At 45.2% G+C, this 14,511-nt stretch overlaps 1 protein-coding gene across 1 annotated transcript in view; it reads right to left on the bottom strand.

Moving 5' to 3' along the window:
- Positions 1 to 13,957, bottom strand: part of GNB4 (G protein subunit beta 4) — a 29,872-nt gene extending 15,915 nt beyond the window's left edge. Inside the window, exon 1 of the mRNA XM_059855729.1 lies at positions 13,848 to 13,957. The gene's annotated coding sequence lies outside the window, so the exon portion shown is untranslated. The remainder of the gene's footprint in view (positions 1 to 13,847) is intronic.
- Positions 13,958 to 14,511: the final 554 nt, after the last annotated feature.

The following is a 14,511-nucleotide window of genomic DNA, read 5'->3' as shown; positions in this document are numbered from 1 at the left end:
AGAGTGTGTTAACACTGGGGAATGCACAGCAGGCATAACATACAAGCCATCAATACTCGGGTCCAATTTTAAAGATTAAGCATTAAAAATATGACTTTAGCACATGCATTAATCACATACCTTTATAGGCAATCAAGTTTAATTACAACCTTAATGCCTTTAATGGGAATACCTCTATGAAACACAGCCCCACTTTCAGTTCTGACAGTGCCAAATTAACCTTTTCAGTATGATTTTCCCTTTTTATTCCAGAACCTACTCAAAGGTAACACAGACAAAACAATGGTCTCAAAGGTCTAAAGCCAGCCAGCCACACTGCCTGCCAATGCTTAGTAGTCTTGTGTGCTATTTTTAACAGGAGATGAAGATTCCTAGCAGGGAAGTTGATGTATCTCCAATTTTCTGAGAAGGGAAGTCAGCTTCTGCCCTGTGCTGTGCCACACACTTCAGTGCTTTGTAGGCAGTCACTTCAAATTCTCACAAGAATTACTGATCATAAAGAAAGTGACATTATTCACAACTGGAAGCACGCATGGCCAGTCACAAGCACACAAAGTTAGGGTATTTTTCTATTCACAGGTAAAGCTGTGAGCAGATTTGAGAATGGGCTATAGCACTGCACTGGCATTCAAAGACAATTCTGCACATAAAATTAATGTTAATTAATGTCACTCCTATCAGCACTGTTCACCACTAATGCCATTTCTGCACCAAGCTGCACCAGCAGCTGCACAGCTGTTAAACTTCCCAACTTTAAATTGTGCCACACTGCTCCAAGTTCCCACATGGACAAACTCCAGAAGCCTTCTCACTCACCCACGTCTTTAGTTTAAAACTAATCCTGAAGCAAATAAAAGGAAAATGATCCTTCATATTTTTGAAAGAAACTTTCAGCAGTGGAAGAGCCCTAGCAGCACCAGCATGCTCTAAAGCTGCAAAGCCTTAAGCGTTACTGCTCAGTAGAAATGTGTCAGTGGTTCAAGGTCAAGCTATACCTCAGTGAGCAGAGAGCTGCCATCAAACCAGAACACACTTCCACAAAACCCAGGCTCACTTTAGAACTGTAAGCATTAAAGCTCCTTTCCAGCAGACAGCATTTGAACAACTAACTCTGAGATATTAAGCTACGTATAAACACCAAGATACTACAGTAAACAAACTAAGTGCAGTTCAACTATTAAATTGAAGTGTATCCAACAGTGTTGCACTGCCTGGCAGCAGCTCCCAGTGCAAAGGCCTGTGTGTTCAGATCATCCCCCACCATTAATTATTCAGCAGAACTGAGAGAAAGATGCTTCCACTTGGGATTTTTACTTTTTTTTCAAGCACTAATTTCATGTGCCCACAGGAAGCAACAGAAATTGAGTGGGTAGGGAGGAAGCTCTCACGGATGCACTTCCAGATTCACACTAACTCTGCAAGCAGAATCTCTGAACTCCTGTCAAACTCCTGTGGGAACATCCTACTGATGTCACCAGACTCACAACTCCAACACAGGAAGATAAGCACATGCTTGGAAGCTTGGAACTGGTGGATGCATCTGTGTCTGTTTTAATACTTCTGACGCTCCAGCAGAATGGTTAAAGAGAGGTAGTTATGTGCAAAGACCATTACCCAGACTAGATTCACTTGCTGTAATATTGTTTCTAAGCCTACCAGTGAGGTGAGCAGTGAAGCACATAAGAACAGAACTGAGATGCTTGGCAGCACTGGCAAAGCAGAGGCTGCATCCTACAAACCTGTCCTCACTGCAGAGAAGCAAGACACCACCACAACCTTGAAGTGTGCTACCAGGCATCAGGTAAACAACTTGGGTTTTATCAGATTAAATGCTGGGACTGCTTTGGCAAGGTTTACAAGGATTGCCAAGAACAGAGGTGATCACTGTGCTGCAGATTTTTTCTCATACAAATTACTGAAAACCTCAGAGCATTCCTCACCAACCCATACTGGGTTACAAAGGACACAGTGCCTCTTCACTCTCCCCTCCAAGATCAAAATACCACAGCCTGGAGGAGCACAGCTTTACAGCCTGGAAAAATCTTTATTCCAAACACAAATTTCCCCAGGAGCCCAACTGTACCATGCCTGGTCATATACACAGCAAAGCCATCAGCTCTTGTATTGTTAGAAAGAGTGAGTGAGGATTCCTCCTGCCATCTCAGGAGACTGGGGGTAACATGATGTCTACTTCCCTGATCTATTCACAGTTTTAATAAATGTTGAATCAAAGAGAAAATATTCTGAGTTTGCTCAGATGCAGAATACTCGTGGCATCTGCTTTGCAGCACTCAGAGGTAGCACCTCTGATGAAAGAGGTCAGATGCTTCTCTTCAAATACAACTCACAATGGGCACCATGAACTATGAACAGTTCCACCAGCTGAGGCCTTGAGGGGAACAACAACAGGACAGGGAAAAACCTTTTAGCACCTTTGGTAGCCAAGGGCGTGCCACTGCAGGACACCCAAACCAGCAGGAAATGGAGCCAAGGACACAAGAGGCTTCCATCAGAAGCAGCAGCACAGGGAGCTCGCTGTGAGCAGTGACCTGGTGTACAGGGAGGCACATCCTTGCCCTCAGTCATTTGTAGGCTGAACTGCACCTCAGTGCAATTTCTCCTCAGCACACTTGTACAAGTGAATTTACTGACACCAAAATAAAGTGCCTCCCAAGGCAACGTATTAACGAAGTCAGATTCCACAGTATATCTAGTGCCAGGAAAGCCACTGCCAGGCTTGAGCTCTCCACAGATAAATTACTCCTTACACTATTCCTGATTCAGTAGCAGCATCATTTGCTTAGAGTTTAAGTCTTCATTATACAGGCAGGCAGTGACAAACTACCCCAGGGTCTTGTCTCCAAAGTACTCTCTCTGCAACCTGTGGACTCAAAACCTTGTGGCTGGAAAAACACAATTTTCTCTGCAAGAGTTACTAGAGAAGTGTAAATATGCCCCCTCCCCACAACAAAGGTTTGCTATTTCCGTGCCAAATATATAGAGATTAAAGGGACTGCAGAAAGAACAGTCAGTTTGACTGGATTCTTAAGAGCTATCAGACAGTTATTAAAGTAAGAATTTAATTTTGTATCAAAAAATCAGTCCTTCAGAACTGAAATAAGTGCTTACCTACATGTATCAACCCCAGGTTTTGAACTCCTATGCAGCAAGATCTCAAAGAGATCAACAGACAGGAGGAGAAAGAAGGTTCCACATGGCTTTCATGTGATCATCCCTACTAGAGATCACACAGGTGGCTACACATAAGGAATGCTAACTACAGCACTTCACTAACTATAGGGGAAAGACACCAAGGAACACTCCAGCTCTCTCAAGGGAGATACACGGCTAACTCAGACACTCAGGCTGTGGACAATGGGTTCTGGCTCTGGAGCTGAGCCCTGCCAGCACAGACAGACCAACACTTTACATATTCAGGATGTGCCAGAGAAGGTTTTGATTAAACATTGCTTCATTTAGTGACACTGAACAAGACTTTGGCAGCTTTGCCCAGTCATTTATGTCTCCCCAAAGCCATGAATAGAGAAGAACAAAAAGAGGTTCTATCTCTTACAGCCTGAAGAGAATGGATTTGACATATTCAAATTCTACAAACTTGGACGCAGTGGACAAAGCCTTACATCAAGTGAAATCTCTGCCTGCACAACAGTAATGTAAAGTAAATGCATTAATGCTGTGCTGCAGTTACATATCTTCATATATTGCAACTATTTCAGGTGGAATTTTACATAACGTTTTTTCTATGGTAGAGCTGTTTGAGAACAACATATACACTCAGCTCTGCACTGAGGAAAATGAAACATCTGATGGCTTTTTTTACTATACCTTGGGCCTATGCTGCCTCTCCTTTGTTTCTCAAAGCCCCTTCCAGCTATCCATTCTCCCAAGCCTTCTTTGTTCTGACTTGTAGCAGTACTGCATCAATAAACAAAGACAACAAAGCAAAGACCTTTTATACTGGTCAACTAATACTTGAATCCCAGGAGAATAATGCTGGGATAAGTTGAAATAACAGTATGTAAGGGCTATAATTGCCCCATTGTGTACCTTGGTCTTTATCTCTCCTCTCAAACCTCTTCAGTGTATCTCCCTCCTTTCTTTATCTTTAATGTATGTTTAGAGAAGGGCACCAACTGCAGAACATCTTACACACACCAGTTAAGGAAGAAAATAATGGTTATTTCCTCAAAAAAAATAGTTACAATTGAAAAAATGAGACTGGAAATCCTAACTGAATCTTTTCCTTAAGATTTTTCTATGTTCATTTTGTCAGAAGGAATGAATTGCTGCTCTGATTTCCGATCCCCAGGCAGATGCAAAGGAGAGCTCTCCCGTGCTCAGGGCCTCTGGTCTCCCCAAGAAGAAAACAGGAAGCAGCCTGGGTGTGACCTCGCTCGCTGAGGTCAGTGCTATTGTTGCATTTCTGCACATTTTGGAAGTGTTTTAAAGTGATATGTCTCCATTATAGCTTCGGTACAAAAACAGGAAATAATCAACCAACGCCTCTCGAGAGGAAGGGTATGAGCAGAACTTTCTTAAACACCCATTGCTCTAAGAGACACCATCCCCAATTCTAAGGGACCAATGGATGTGTGTGCTCAAAAACTGCATGGACAGCTGGGATGGGGAGGTCACAAGAGAGACTCCAGCAAACTGAGATGAGTGGGATTCAAGTCTCACCTCTTGGTGTGCTCACATGCCCTGAGCAGTCACATCAGGAACACAACCCCACCCACCAACCGGGAGGCACCAGCAGTTTCAAGGCAACAAATATTGCTCCTTCCTCCCTTCTCCAAAACACCTCAGACCCACTCATCATCAAGAGCAGAAATATGTGCCATTTTATACACACGTACACACTCAACCAGGGATTTTAACAAGACTTTGAAATAAAGCCTGCCACATCAAAACACTTCTATGCACCACAAGAACTACTTGGAGTTATGAAGAGAATTTACACCTTTGCATTTGCCTTCAGACTTGAGCACTGTGAACATCACCCTGGAGTTTTTCAGCCAGATGGGAGCAGAGGCAGCAGCAGCTCCAGCACATCCCGTGGTGCTGCTGCATCTCAAAGCCATCACTTGGCTCAGAGTGAACCCACACGGGCCAGGCTGGAACTGGGGCATCTTCAAGGTCCCCTTCCAACCCAAACCACTCTGTGGTTCCACAGGACCAGCCCAGCACACCAGGGCACGGCCCACGTTGGTTTTGGTGACTGGTTTGATGATGGTTTCCATGGAGGACAAACGGACCAACAAACACTGACCTTGTTGACAGCAGTCAAAAAAACAGACAAAGGAAATCAGTTTAGAAATTGAAGTGATTCTTAAGTTTACTAGTAAAAAAAAAAATTCCTGACTTGAGACTGTTACCCTTGATTTGGCTGACAGCTCATGGGACTGGTTTCTTAAGCTCAGAGATATGAGAGTTTATTTCTAAGACCCAGATGAAGTCTAAGCCAAATACATTCATAAAGAACACACAAAAGGCCTTACTCTTCTTAACCCACACATCCTAGAGTCTAGAAAAAAATCTCAAGAAATTCAGTGTTAAGCATAAGGCTGAGAAAAGCACAGGAAGGAAGGAATTTTTTAGTCATGAATATTTCACAGTCCAACAGTGATTTTTCCAAAATTAACATTCTTGCATCTTATATTCATTATGTTCGTTTCCAGGTCAAAATGTTTTGGTACACAAGCACAGATTTATTTTTATCACACTCCCTGCAAACAGAACTAAATGTGAAATTCAAATGATCTTGTCTTTAGTGACTATAATAATGATTCCACAGTAAAAATTTGGTTCACTGACCTCAGGACACTCCATCACTGAACAAATTATTACTGGTTTTGCAATTCAAAACATGTAAGAAATGGCAAGAAAGATCTTAATGAAGCAGAAAGATATAACCCTAAGTAAGAAGACAGAGATGGTTCCAGCCCAGTTTCTTCCTTGGGGACAGACAGGTGGATACACATATGGAGTGAGCTGAGGGCTTCTGTCTCTGCAAATACCCAGCCATACCCAGAAGCCATTTTAACATTTTAGTAGGAAAAGTGTACTGCAGAGCAACAATTTAAAGTCATTCTGAAAGACCCTCATTTACATTTAAATCCACCTCTAAGCAAGTTTGACTTTGGATTTTTTTAAGGGGCTAATGCATTGTTATTTACTGAAGTGGCATCATGTAGGGCCATGCAGTGCTATGCATATAAAATCTGGTCTGGCACCTACAGGCACAAAAGATTACTGAAGCAGCCTCCTGTTATCTGAGAGTGAGCAGACTGCACAGCATGCATAAAAAGCACCAAGTGCACAGAAAATTTGAGGTTTAAAGTCAATGGAGAAGATACACATTAAGAGAAACTATGGTGTCTACAGGAAAAGTGCCTCCATTCATCTCAGATGACTGTTCACTTGCCTGCAATAATTTCCGGCTGACAGTTTTTGCAAGTGGAGCATTCCCACTCTCCTGAGGAGCAGAAAGCCCAGCAGTACCAGTTACACACACACACACTATATCCTTTCAGATGTACCATCAGGAGAAGCCATGCATTTGATGGATCCATGCTCCCCAGCCCCTTACCCTCCTCCCCACCCAGCACTCCCTTGGTACCGCAGTCACAGCGAGGCATTATGTGCTGCTCATCCCCACCAGCTGAACACAGCTTACAGCTGCACCCTTTCACTGCACAACAAGGCAATATAAACATCTCAGCTTTTTTTAATACCAATTACCCAAAGGGCAGATAAAACTACTGCCCTCAGGTCTCATTTTAATTTTGCTTTTGGTTCACAATACATTTCTGGTCAATTACTTGTGATTTGAAGCCATGAAAATTAAATTCTCTTCCAGATTAGAGTTCAGGCTATCTTAGTAGAATCTACTAAAAACCTCACACTACAGAATGATCAGAAATCCAATGCTAGGAAGTATAAACCCTATGTACTGTTTTGTCACCCTTATTACTGCAAATACAGGATTAAGAGCACATGGGCTGTGTAGCCACTTCTGGTACCACTTGTGATGAGACTGATATATCTAATCTACACTCCTTGGAATTGCTTTTGGTGTTTCTCAAGCAGTAATGTCTGTTTTCAAACAGTCACTTACTAAAGAAGATACAACATCCAATACTGAAGAAACAAGTTATGTTAAGGAAATCAGTAGCACTGTGTTCCTAATTATCTACACACTTGCAGGGTTCCCAAAACAAAGGCTGTCTTTGTAGAAGTAATTTTTAACTGGTCCAAAGTCAGAAATTACCTATCTGCCTGGAAAGAAAATGGCCCCAGATTAAGTTTCCAATGGAAGAGAATAAAAGAGAAACAAACTGTTGCTACAAAGAAGTACAATATTGATTTCCACCTGTAGTAGTCTTACACAAAGTGTAACTTTTTTATTTTTTATATGAAAACTTTTTTATGAACACATGATGCTCACTAGGTTATAAATAGCAGAATTCCCCTCTGGAGACAAAGCCTAAGGTTATAGACAGGAATAATCAGTCAGGCACCATGGCCAGGAGAGAGCCCATGGCTCCACAACCTGCTTTGCTCAAGGGTCTTTCCAAGCCACTGGAACTTCTGTTGCTGTAAATTCTCCCTCCATGTCTCAGTCATGGTCAGCAGCTCAGCTCAATCCATCTGTTCTAGCCCTCACCACAGAGCAGACACTGCTCCTGGAAGCCTTTTGGGTTTAATGTTTGAGATATGCATTTCACCACTCGAGTTTTTCTCAGCAATGGTGACTGATGGATTGGTAAAAGTGGCTGAAGATTCTTGAGCTCCTGCTCAGGAGCTCCATGCCAAAGATACCTGACTCATTGAAAAGGCAAACACAGGCACAGCTCTGAAACTCTGCAGCAATTCAGCTGTTTGCTAAGGCTGCTGGCCTTTCAGCTCATCCTGCCACAGTTACCAGAGCTCTACGATTCAGGGCCATGAGGTTTCTGTAGAGATTGAGAACAGAGAATTCCTTGAGCTTCTGAAGCAGCACCACCAGGAAAAGTCAACTTTCTTCACTCCATCCCTTCTCAAAGTCCATGTTTAGCTTTTGATGTCCATCTATCTGCATTTGTAAAAACATGTAACAGATGAACAGGGAAAAAAAAAGCATTAATCATTTCCCATCTCTGGCTACTTGACCTTCCAAATTAGCTGCTTTTTCCTAAAGTGTGGGCAACTGCAGTGAAGCACTCACATGACCAAATACTCACTTACAGGACATTTAATCTGGACCAGAATTTCATTTTTATTTTGCTGTATAAAAATAAATAAATAATCCAGCTCCCTCTTTTGGGATGCTTCCAAGACAAAAGAGGAGGGTCCCCTTTTCTGGTGCCTGTCTTAGAAATTAAGGTTGTGTTTGTAGCACCAAAGCCACAGTTTTATTTCTGGGCCATCTCATTCTCCATACTTTCAATTAATTTTGCATTTAGGCACTTTGTATTAAAACTACTTGAAAAAGCAATGAAGAAGTTTCTTGTCCAACAAGTGTCAGCCAGTGAGACTGAAAATAGGCATTCAGTGTCCTATAAAAAGCTGTAACACTTCCCTGTGGACCACTGCTCTTCTCCCTGAGATTGTCAGGAGCACCCAACCCCCCTGCTGCGTCCTTCCTACCATTCAATGGAAGGAAAATGGTACTAACGTCATGATTAATTTCTTGAAATTCTAGGGCATCTGGACTTCATGCTGTCATGGAAACTTTGCTGTGCTGGTTTTTTAACTCTGCTTTATCGTGCCTAATGTTGAGATTACAACAAAACTTGATCTTCCCACCAGCACCATGCACAAGCAAAGGGAAGGGCTCCAGTTTGACTCCTCAACAGCAACACAGGATAAACACAAGGTCCTAAACCTAATTCATACCTTCTGGGGGGAGAGAAAGCTCTTATAGAATTTAACTACTTAAAACCTAGTGTACTCCAATTTACTAATTTTTAGTACCGTGACATTACATTGCACTATCAAAATCTTTAAGTCAAATCATCAACACTGATAAAAATCACTAGGTACACACTAAATTTAGTGTGTGAAATCAGATTTTGACAAGCATAACATCTATGCATAGAAGCTGAATACTTTTTCCAGCTCAGTAACAACTAAGCTCAACGTAAATCAAGAACTGAAAGAAGAAAAATGTCTTCCTTTTCCAAGCTAGGAATAAAACTGCTTTGTATGAACAATCACCTAAAGCAACCAATTATGACATAAAGGGTCACCAGAAAAATATTCAGATCAGATACTTCTTTTAAACACAACAATTTTAAATACCACGTTTCGACAACAGCTTATAAAAGAGCATCTTTAATTTTAATGCAAGACTTCAAATGCAGACAAATACCACACAAATTGCATTTCAATATATAAACATAAAATTACACAAGTGCAATTTATGTTAGAAATACTTTCTCTCTCTCTCTCTCTATATATATATCAGGAAAGCCATATACAAAAAATAATCCAACAAGAATTAAATCATCAGGTTATCCTGAAACTGCTTGGATGCTCTGTGCTAGACTAGATGCTGTCTACCTGAATTAATGCCTGCCTGATGAAAACAAACCAGGCAGGTCCAAGAGTTCCCACTGCTGATTGCAATGAGGTGATTTGTTCTTGTAAAGCTGCCAAGACAGTCACTGAAAGCAGCTCCAAGACCAATCTCATTTAAGAAGCACATTCAATCCTGGCATTGATTTTATGATTTCATTTTGTTCTCCTCCCCACCCCATTTGAAAATTAAAACCTTATAAAATAATTTCAATGTTAGCATTACTCAGCTCTTTTAATGTTTCAAAACACTGGGATTCACAATGACTCAAACATTTGGCTTACACTGAAAATCCATATGATTAATATTTGGCTGAGCTCTAACATAAGAAGGAGGGGGAAAATAGCTCCTGCAAATTGTCAAACCTGTTTTGCCCCAAAGAACTAATTTTATGTAATAGGTGGCACTTGAGAGTCCCTTTTGCTCTCCACTACAGACACTTCCATCTTTCCCATTCTTTCCAATTTAAGCCTTTCTGGAAGGCAAGAGATCACAAGAGTTACAGTAATTGAATCAAAACCCGGCTTAGTGTGTGTCAGCATTTCTCAAACTTTTGGAAGCCCAGACACCTTAAAGGAAATGAAACCATCTTCAATGAACTGCCTAAGTATTGGCCAGGCAGTGTCCATCTGCAGTTGTGCTGATTCTGGCTCTCACAAACCCTCAGCCCAGCTCTCTGGCACGGCCCCACAGTAACTCCAGTGACTCACAGTGATCTATCTGCACACCCAGTGTCACTGGTGGCATCCAAGCTGACATTCACTCAAAGCATCCATCAGCTCCCCCTCTTGCTCTTCTGGTTCAGGCTCTCTGCAAAGCCAGCTCTGTTATTCAAACACTGCTTAAGACATGACCCCATCCCTGAGCAGTGCCATCCTTTAATTAAATCTGCAGCTCAGGGCAGCCCTGCTCCTGTTATCCAGAAAGCTCCATGAATTCCTGTGCACCAACATCAGGTACCAAAGCACAGCCTCAAGAGAACAGCACACATTCTGTGTTTTTCAGGAGCATTTGCTGTAGTTCTGTTTCAGATCTTTCGTGTAAATTCTATTACAAAACTCTGGGTTGCAAAACACAGAAGTTGCATACAAGAACAAAACAATAACAACTAAATTTAATTACACACTTCCAAAGATGAAGTAAGTGACAGGTTTGCATCCAATTAGAATAGAGAAAAAAATTGGTGGAACTTAAAAAATGTTTTCTTGATTAGCAGTACTATGCAAACTTTCTAAACAGTCAGTTCCAGGCACTGGGGAGCTGCATTAATCTGAGCATTGATATTTCCAGACAGTGCTAAGTACAGAACACAATCACTGCATTATCACTGTTCCAAAGTATTTACCTTCCTGGAGCATGCACTGCACGTCAAGCTCAGAGATTCTGCATTTCTTACTAGTTTGATAAGACATTTCAAAGTCACTTCTGAGATATAAAAAAATATAAATTACTATCTTCAGTAACACAACAGTCATAAATTAAAGACTCTGGCAGAAAAGAAGAGTAACTGAAGAAAATCACTTCTCTAGATACTGTGGGGATTTTTTTATTTGTATTTCTTATTCACCTTCAAAATCATATTCATAAATTTTGTGCCATTTTTCATAATGGTACAGGAGAGAACTACACAGTTCTTTATTCAAAAATATTTTTGCAAGGTCTTCTAGTGAGATTTTTGAGTCCTACGTTTTTCTTTAGAAACCTGAAAATTAAAATAATTGGACAAATTAAACATGAGATGCATCAGTCCTCAACTAAGCAACATGAAAATACAGTTGAAACTTTCATTAACCAACATAAATATAACACATGACATCTAGAGTCAACAATTTTTTATTTAAGATTTAAATGACCTGAGCAGTTAATCAAGACCAACTTTCCAAGCACTCAGGAAAGGGCTGAAGTAGATAGAGCAGCAGCTATTTGCTGTAGCACTTTAACAATATAGAAGAGAGAAAAAGACATCTGTAACCTGAAACACAATTTTTTCACGATTAACAGGTGAAAGGTATATACTATATGCTATTATAGCAGCCTTAGTTCTCAGCCTGTTAAATCTGTATAAGCCATCTACATTATCCACTGTGAAAACTTCTCATTTTAGAGAAATAACAACTCAAAATATAGTTTGCCAGAGCAGACACACAGCGAGACATATCCACACACTTACAATCTCCCTCATTTCCCTAGCCCCCTTCTTCCAAGATAACATCAGTCTGTTCTTTGGAAGCACAAATTTACTTCACCACAGCTATCATGCTTAGAAATCACAAACAAACACTGCAAAAAACCCACTGAAGATTCCCATCCCATTAAGAGACTTTCAGGACTGTGCGTGCTTGTCATGTGGTTTGTTTCATCTTAATTTGTTGATATAGTTATTATTCCTGTTAGCACAGCTCCAGACTTCCCCCAGCTCTAACCAGCAACTGCATCTCCTGCAGCTGACACTTCGCTGCCAGGTTAGTGACCATCTTTGACATCACTTCCCATATTTCTAACAGAAGTCAGGAAGCAGCTTCAGGTTTTCCTCTGAACACTCCCATGACTTTGCAGACTCATGTCCCTGCTATTCCTACAGAACAGTTTTCATCTCTCCCCGTGCTGTCACAGCAGGTTTTACAGGCTGGTACCTGTCTCCACTCCCTGCACCATTTTGCCATTCTTTCCCCTTCCCCAGTACTCTCCACTTAGCAGAGAAGCATCCACTCCTCTGTTGCTTCAGAAACTGATTATACCTAATTAAATTAAGCACTTTTTTCCTTAGCTCATACTTAGCTTTGAGACTTACCCTGCTTCTATTTCAGAACTGAAAACCATCCTGGAAAATCATGTACTTTCCAAGCTACAATAACCAGCCTAATAAAAGATAACATCCTCAACTGTATAATTAACAGGAGGGAATGGATCAGAGGCTTATTCTGCATTAGTTCAGATAATATTGCAGCATAAACTAGTCTACCACATCTATAGCTGGTAGCAATTTGAATCTTTTTCACAATTTCCAACAGAAATCAAACTAAAAATTAACGAAGATGATAGTCTCAGCAACAAGTGCAAAATTAAAAAAGTAGATTCAAAATAAATCTGGATGGGGAAACGAGCAAGACCTACGAGCAAGAAGTATGACAAGAAAAACACCTAATGACTTTGCACTTTTCCTAAAGACGAGGAGCACCTTCCGACTCACCTTTGCCACAACAGTCACGCAAGGCACGACAGTCACAGACCCCGCCACCGAGGCGATTTACGGAACGCGGAGCCCCGAAGAGGAGCCCTGCTGCTCTGGTCAGGCACAGAGCCGAGAGCGGAGCTTCCCCAGCCCGGGAGCCGCCGGGCGCTGCCCGCAGCACACACGGGACCCCGAGCAGCTCCTCCCCGGCCGGAGGGACCGCGGCGCCCCGCGCCCTCGGTGTGTCACCGAGCCGGACCCGGCGGCACCGGGGGTCGCTGCCCCCGCCCCGCCCGCTCCTCACCTCCCAGCCCGGAGCACCGAGCCTCTCCTTCCCTCCGCACGCCCCGACCCCGGCACCACCTCTGGGGACGCTCCGCGGCCCTGCCCCGGCCCCTCCCTTCCCCGCGGAGCCCGGGCGCTGCGCCCGCGCTCCGGGGCGGGCGGGACGGCACCGGGTGATGCCGCCCGCCCGTCCCGCCGCTGTCGGCGGATCACGGGACCGCGCCCTCGCCCCGCGCCCGCCCCGACCCTTCTCCCGCGGGGCTCTCCCTGCCCGGGGCTTCACCTGCCGGAGTCCCACGGCGCTGGGGCCGCTGCCGGCGGCGCCGCCCGAGCCCTCCCTGCCTCCCTGCCGCCCCCCCCGGCGCTGCGGTGGTGCCGCCCATGCCCCCCCCCCACCCCGGCGCCGCGGATGGGGCCGCCCAAGGGGCGGGGCGGGCGCGGCGCTCCCGGGCAGCCCCGTGGGGGCAGCGCCGGACGCGGCACCGGGACCTCTCCGGGACGGGCGAGCCCGAGCCCGCCCCGCTAGGGCCGAGCCCGTCCCCGGGCTCCGCGGTCCAAGCGGGAAGCGCACTGGAGCCTCCCACCCGCCCGCAGTCCCGCGGGAGCGGCCGGCGCTGCCGCCGCGCCGGGAAGCGCGGCCCGCGGCCGCACGCGGCCCCGCCCGGCCGAGGCTCCCCGGCCCCGGCGCGGCGAGCGGAGCCGCGGGGGGACCGGGCACCGCCCTGGGGCGGCCGTGCGGAGCTGCGGGGGACGGGCGGAGCCGCCCGGCGGCAGAGCCCGGCCGCGGGGACAATCCCCGGGCGGAGGTACCTGCGGTGTCCGGGCGGCCGCGGAGCGCGGTGTCACCGAGCCGCCGCCATGGCGCTGCTGGGGCGGGAGCGGCTCCGCCCCGCCCGCATGGACCGGACAACGTGACGGGCCGTTGCCATGGCAGCGCCGCGTGACGTCAGAGCGCGCTCAGCGCCACGCCCCCTGCGGGCGGAGCTTCTGTCACCCCGCGTGTGACAACCGTGAGGGACGGAACCTGGGACACGGGGCACGGGGACACTGAGGGTGACACTGAGGGTGACCCGGGACATGGGGACACGGGACATGGGGACGCTGTCGGTAACAACTGTGAGGGACGGGACACGGGGCTTGGGGACACGAGGACTTGGGGAATATGGACACGGGGGAATGGGGACACTGTGGGTGACAACCCTGAGTTGAGTCCCACCTGAGTGGAGGTGGGACCCCAGGGCATGAGGACCGAGAGGATGAGGTCACTAGGGAATGGAGAGCTGATGTGGGGACCCAGAGATTTCACCTGAGGGTAGGACCTTTGGAAATGGGGACTTTGGAGTGGGGATACTGGGGGACATCAGTGACATGGAGATGGGAGTCCAGGGAGCAAGACATGGGCAGTGGGGAGCTGTGGAGAGTGAGTATGGAGTGGGGACATGGGATGTGGGGACCCCTGGAGCCTTGGGAGCCC

The sequence above is a fragment of the Haemorhous mexicanus genome, chromosome 10 (genome assembly GCF_027477595.1).
Source record: "Haemorhous mexicanus isolate bHaeMex1 chromosome 10, bHaeMex1.pri, whole genome shotgun sequence".
NCBI classification, from domain to species: Eukaryota; Metazoa; Chordata; class Aves; order Passeriformes; family Fringillidae; genus Haemorhous; species Haemorhous mexicanus.
Note: the sequence above shows the minus strand (reverse complement) of the source record. Positions and strands in the feature narration are given on the sequence as shown.